This window comes from Podarcis filfolensis (assembly GCF_964270895.1).
Source record: "Podarcis filfolensis genome assembly, chromosome: 6".
In the NCBI taxonomy this organism is placed as follows: domain Eukaryota; kingdom Metazoa; phylum Chordata; class Lepidosauria; order Squamata; family Lacertidae; genus Podarcis; species Podarcis filfolensis.
In genome coordinates this window covers 99,146,480-99,152,460 of record NC_139609.1, presented here as the reverse complement: position 1 = coordinate 99,152,460, position 5,981 = coordinate 99,146,480, and the positions used below count along the sequence as shown (strand labels likewise).

Genomic DNA, 5,981 nt, shown 5'->3' with positions numbered 1-5,981 from the left:
CCCACAACCACATGATTGGTCCAGGGCTAAACTCAGCAAGGGGTTTGTGGCCACTAAGGAAGAAAGCAATGCAGGGGGACCTAACCCCCACCCCCCAAAATTAAGGGGCAGGCTGGAGTACATCCCTCTCTCCAAAGAAGTGCTGGAGCCCACGACTGCCCCGAAGCCATGCCTTCCCATCTGGCACCTCAGCCCACTGGTCCCAGGGGTGTGGGGGTTGGCATGCTGAGTGGTGAGGAGAAAGCACTCTGCACATGCCCAGAGACACTTCAATTGCTTTCTGTGTTGCAGGGTGCTGAAAATGGAGTCTGGACAGCAGTGGCTGAAGCCTGGAGGACGCAGGAGAGCAAATGACGAAAGATTCTTCTGCCCCAGACCAGTGGCTCACCTGGACCAGCGTCCTCTTCTCCCAGTGGCCAACTGGGAAGCCCCCCAGTGAGCTGGAGCTGAGCACCACAGGAAGTGGGGGACGATTGCAGTTTTATTTTTTGTTGAGCTTCTGAGCGGAGCTGAGTCAGTGTCGCCATGTCTGGCCGCGGCAAGCGAGGTGGGAAGGCGAGAGCCAAGGCGAAATCACGCTCCTCGCGCCCTGGCCTCCAGGTCCCCGTTGGCCGCCTTCACCGCCTGCTCCACAAAGGGAACTATGCTGGAGTAGCTCACAGCTGAAATACCGGAGCTGGCTGGCAACGCTGCCTGGGACAAGGAGAAAATGAGGATCATTCCTCGTCACCTGCAGCTGGCGCTTCCCAAGGATGAAGAATTGAGCAAGCTGCTGGGAGGAGTCACTATTGCCCAGGGGGGAGTCTTGCCCAATATCCAGGCTGTTCTGTTTCCCAAGAAGACAGAGAGCCACAAGCCCAAAGGCAAGTGAGGAAGAAGCGGGCTCTTTCACCTAAGGAAACCTCAAACATCTGTGCATCACAAAAAGGCTCTTTTAAGAGCCACAAAAAAAAAGTAAGTGGGGGACAAGCACAGCCAGGAGAGTGGAGTAGGAGTGCTGGCCTTGGCTTGCCTGGGGAGGGGACCTTCCCAAAGAGCACCCCACCCTCCCCAGGCAGCCGCAGTCCAAAGTGGCCCCCAGTCCAGCCTGGCCCCCAGGACCTGACCACTTCCCTCCCTCCCTCCCTTCCGCTGCCGCGTGGTGGGTGCCCCTCCCTCCAGCACCTGGCCTTGGCTTCCTCTCCTTGCAGAAAGTGTGGTTGTCATAGAAATGCAGGGGCTCTGGGGTTCTGGGCAGGCGCTCAGCCCCTTCGCTTGGGAGCTCAGCGCTTTGTGTCTCAGGCGCTGGAGGCCTCCTTGCTGCCCCCTCCCCAGGCACAGGAGCCCCCTGTAAAATGCACCCGCCTGCCCCGCAATCTTCCACTCCCTTGGCACCTGCCGCTGGTGGAGAGTTGCATCTCCGCCTGCCTCCCCCAGCCGCTGGTATTTTCGTTTTGCAAGCGAGATTCCAGGAATCTATTTTGCTCTTCTGGGCTGCTTCGCTCTGTTTTTTGAGTCACAATTATCTTTCCTGCGCCATTAATAACCCTCAACAGTTATTTGAACTCCCACATGAAACGGGGGGGGGGGGCTGGCATCCAACACTCTCCTGCCGCAAACATGCCCTTTTCTGCTCCTCTGCTGCTGGGATCCCCACCCTCTCCACAGGCCCCCTTGGGTGCTGACACCCTAAGCCCTGCGGCGTCCTTGCTCAAGAGGACAAATATGCTCTGCACCCCCCCTTCAGAGATGCCCATCCCAATAGCAAGCATGGCGTGAGGAGGCCATCAGCTAGCTGCCCTATCAAAGGCAGGCCAAACAGATTTGGAGCATCCTTGTGGCTCTGGGACCCCATCCCCACAACTCCCCCAAACGTGCCTCTGTCACCTGCCCCCTGTGGAGAAGTCACTGCTGTGTCCTGTATGGGGAAGGGCATCAGAGCAGCAGGGGAGTGTCCTGGATCAGGCCAGTGGGCCGTCTTGCCCAGCACCTCTTCCCACAGTGGCCAGGTAAACTCTGGTCACTGCTGGTTGACTGGGAGGGGGGGCTTCTTTAGGTGGAGGGGAGCTGAACGTTTCCTGCCATCCCCCTTAAGAGTGTGGGATGGGTTTTAACGGGCAGGAGTGGATCTGTTAATTGCTATTTATTCCTCCCGGAGCCCACGGTGTGTGGGTTGAATAGAGCTTAAAGCCCCTTCCTTAGCAAGGAAATCAAAGCATATAGGAATAGGCTGTGGAGCCTTCTTTTAATAAGTCCAGCCGCAGAGCAAACTGCCTCCCTCTTTCCTTGCCTCTGTTTAACAAAGAATTTGACAACAGACTGCAAAGTAAGTTTAAAATATGATTTACTCACTCATAGCCTTGCCCACCTAGCAGTTTGAAAGCACGTCAAAGTGCAAGTAGATGAATAGGTACCGCTCCAGCGGGAAGGTAAACAGTGTTTCCGTGCGCTGCTCTGGTTCGCCAGAAGCAGCTTAGTCATGCTGGCCACATGACCTGGAAGCTGTCTGTGGACAAACGCTGGCTCCTTTGGCCTATGGAGCAAGATGAGTGCCTCAATCCCAGAGTCGTCCACGACTGGACCTAACAGGGTTACCTTTACCTTTTCTTAGCCTTGCATTGGTTCTCAGCTACAGCAGCAGTAAAAGCCATGCAGGTAAAATACTTACATTTCCAGTCTCCGGCATGGGCAGCCCTGAGTCAGGGATGGGGAGGGCCTGTGGCTGCCATGCAGTGGGGTCAGGGGACTGGGGGACTAGGCTAGACCCCTCCATGTTCCCCGGACGCCTCCTTCCCAAAGCCTGGGGAGCTCCTGCCAGTCTTGGGGAGAGAAGCACAAGCCTTGTTCCCCAAGAGAAGTTTCATCGCACGCCACGCCTTCCCTGTCCAATCCCCACCGGCATCTCCAGCTGGAGTTGGGAAAGGCTGTGCCTGAAACCCTGGAGAGCCATGACTGCCAGTCAGTGTAGACAATCCTTTCTTCAGAACAATGAGGACTGGCATCTTGACTTATTTTAGAGGAAGGGCCCTGGCATGCAGACGCTCCCGGGTTCAACCCCCGCTGGCATCTCCAGGTGGGGCTGGGAGGGACCCCTGCAGAGTCTCTGCTGCCAGCCAGAGTCGGCAGTCTTGAGCTCGAGGGACCCTGTGACTGGGCTCTGTAAGGCAGCTTCCTCCACCCCTTGGGGGGGGGAGATGGTTGGTCCTCCTTTCCTCCCTCCATCTTCAGCGCATGACGTGAGAGGGGTGGGCAGAGAGGCAGAGAGGAGCTCTTTATTTTTGTGTATGAATGTGTGTCTAATGAATTAGCCATGAATTGGAGCCCGCACAACGGGTAATTTAAACTGAACATTCATTCAGAACCATCCATCAGTTTCTCCGCACGTTACCATCGACAACCGGCTCTTGGGGAGCGCGTGGCGGGGACTGCGGAGAGCTGGGGGGCGGCAGCGCCTGCCAAGAGCCTCTCCTGCCCCACGCAGCTGGCTGGCTCCTCCAACGTGGGGCGGGGGCTTCTCTGGAGGGGGCGGCCAGAGGGGGTTCATCCCTATCTCCCTCCCCCCTTGATGGGCTGAGTGTGGGAGGAAATGGCAGGCAGGTGCTGGGGGCGGGGCTGAGCCTCTCCCCAGCATCATTCAGAATCCGGCCCCCCCTCCATCCTTTCAGTGGGTTTGGGTGGGGGGCTCCCTCCTCTCCTAGTTGGGTAGGAGACAGGACTTGAGACCTCTGCTTTTGAACCTTTATAAACTATTCTTAAACTTTATACTGGCGTCCACATCATTGCATTGTCTTCATTTATCTTATCTGGCTTATTTGCTTATGTCAGCTGCTGTGACTATTTTTAAATGGAATAGCGGGATTGGAAGAATCAGCCGGGCTCCACCTCAGCAAAGGTCTGGGCCTTTGGGGTCTCCCTGACCATCTGCTGAGATGATGCAGGGGGGGCTTTGCACCAAGGGGGGAGGCCCTGGCTCTTTGGTTTGGCGCTATCCAGCAGGGGGACCTGGGGCTCACCTTCTGCCTGGACTATACCACTCAAGGCTGCAGGTGGGGGCTTCTGTGGTGGAATGATGCTCTGCCTCGAGAAAGGCCACCCGTCAGCACCTAAGAAGAGGCTTCTGGATGAGGCCAAGGGCCCCTCTAGTCCAGCATCCCATTCTCACCGGGCCTGAACACCTGCCTGGGGGACCGGAGCAAGCAGGTTTAGAGCATACATACATACATACATACATACATGCATGCATGCATACATACATACATATATACAGTGGTACCTCGGGTTAAGTACTTAATTCGTTCTGGAGGTCCGTTCTTAACCTGAAACTGTTCTTAACCTGAAGCGCAACTTTAGCTAATGGGGCCTCCTGCTGCCTCTGCGCCGCTGGAGCACGATTTCTGTTCTCATCCTGAAGCAAAGTTCTTAACCCGAGGTAATATTTCTGGGTTAGCGGAGTCTGTAACCTGAAGCGTCTGTAACCTGAAGCGTATGTAACCCAAGGTACCACTGTACATACATGTTGTTGTTGTTTAGTTGTTTAGTCGTGTCCAACTCTTCGTGACCCCCCGGACCAGAGCACACCAGGCCCTCCTGTCTTCCACTGCCTCCCGCAGATTGGTCAAACTCATGCTGGTAGCTTCGAGAACACTGTCCCACCATCTCGTCCTCTGTCGTCCCCTTCTCCTTGTGCCCTCCATCTTTCCCAACATTAGGGTCTGTACATACATAAATTTATTTGTCTGCCACCTTTCCACAGTTCACAGGACACTCAAGCCAGCTTACAAGATGTGGGAGGAAATCCATCATTAGTACAGCATAACAACAGCTTCCTTTAGCTATGCCCAAAAACCTAAAGGGGGGGAGGGAGAGAATTTTGCCTCAGAAACTAGACTAAAAAGAATGCAGGAAGGGGAGGCAGAAGAGCTATCAATTACTCATTTTGTGGGGCTCTGCAAAACACAGGGTTTCCCTTGCAAAACAACTGCAAAACTTTGGCTCAGGTTTGGAGGGGATCCCAAATTTTAGTTAATTTAATGTGGAGGGGTGTCCCTGTCCTGCAGTGTGTGTTGGTTCCTTAAGGGGGTTGAGTAAAATCCTTGTTGGCGCTTGGAGAGCTCATCCACCACTGAAGATCCAAGGGGGTTTTGTACTAATTTTAGCCCCTGCATCAGAATGGAAAGCGGAGGGGTCTTTGGGGTGAGTAATTTGTTATAATACCTGTACTCTATTGTTCTGTTGCTTCTTTCCTATTAATTTCCTGCCTATTTTGTTTACTTTGCTCGGTTGGAGCTGGAAGAGCATAATCCCAGTGAGGAATGACTAAACTGGTTATCTCTGTTTGTTTCTTGAGTCTTAAAGTTATCTTACTATTGTATACGTGGAACCCTTTTACAGGAGGGAGTTAATTGGATTTTGCTGGGGACTGCAGATTACAGGCGCTGATCGTTACACAAAGTCTGGGGAGCTCAGGAAATCTCAGCACCTTCCAGGACACGTTGGAGACGAGGACTGTAGACCAGGGTCAGGAAAGTTCATTTAGGGGTGTATTGTATATCGAATGACACCAGCTCCTGCCACTACAGCAATGAGCCATGTAAAAAAGGCTTCTTCATGCAGCACAGAGTTAGACTGTGGAACTCCCTCCCACAGGACAAAGTGGGTCTATGGGAGAGGAATCGGTGCTGTCGTTCCAGACAGGGAACTTCTGGGGGGCTGAAGGGGGTGCAACAACTATGACATCCAAGGGGAGGAGATGGGGGGTTGGCAACTGGATTTTGGCAATGCACAGGATGCCGCTGAAATTTGAGATGTCAAGGTCCTCCCTTGCCCAGGAAGCAGTGATGACCTCTGACCTGGATGCCTTTAAAATAGTCGAGGGTTGTCCATGGCTGCCAGTCTCAATGGCTGTGCTCTGCCAACACGGTTGGAGGCAGCAATGCTGGACTCCTGTGCTCTGGTGCAGCGGCAGAGGATATGCCCATGCTGCCCAGGGCGGGCATGCGCCC

The 5,981-nt window shown here is 54.3% G+C and overlaps 1 pseudogene across 1 annotated transcript; it reads left to right on the top strand.

Annotated features, from left to right (window-relative positions):
• The first annotated feature begins 215 nt into the window (after positions 1 to 215).
• LOC310764798 (histone H2A type 2-B-like) lies at positions 216 to 927 on the top strand (annotated as a pseudogene). Its single transcript has one exon. The product of its transcript is annotated as a histone H2A type 2-B-like (transcript).
• Positions 928 to 5,981: the final 5,054 nt, after the last annotated feature.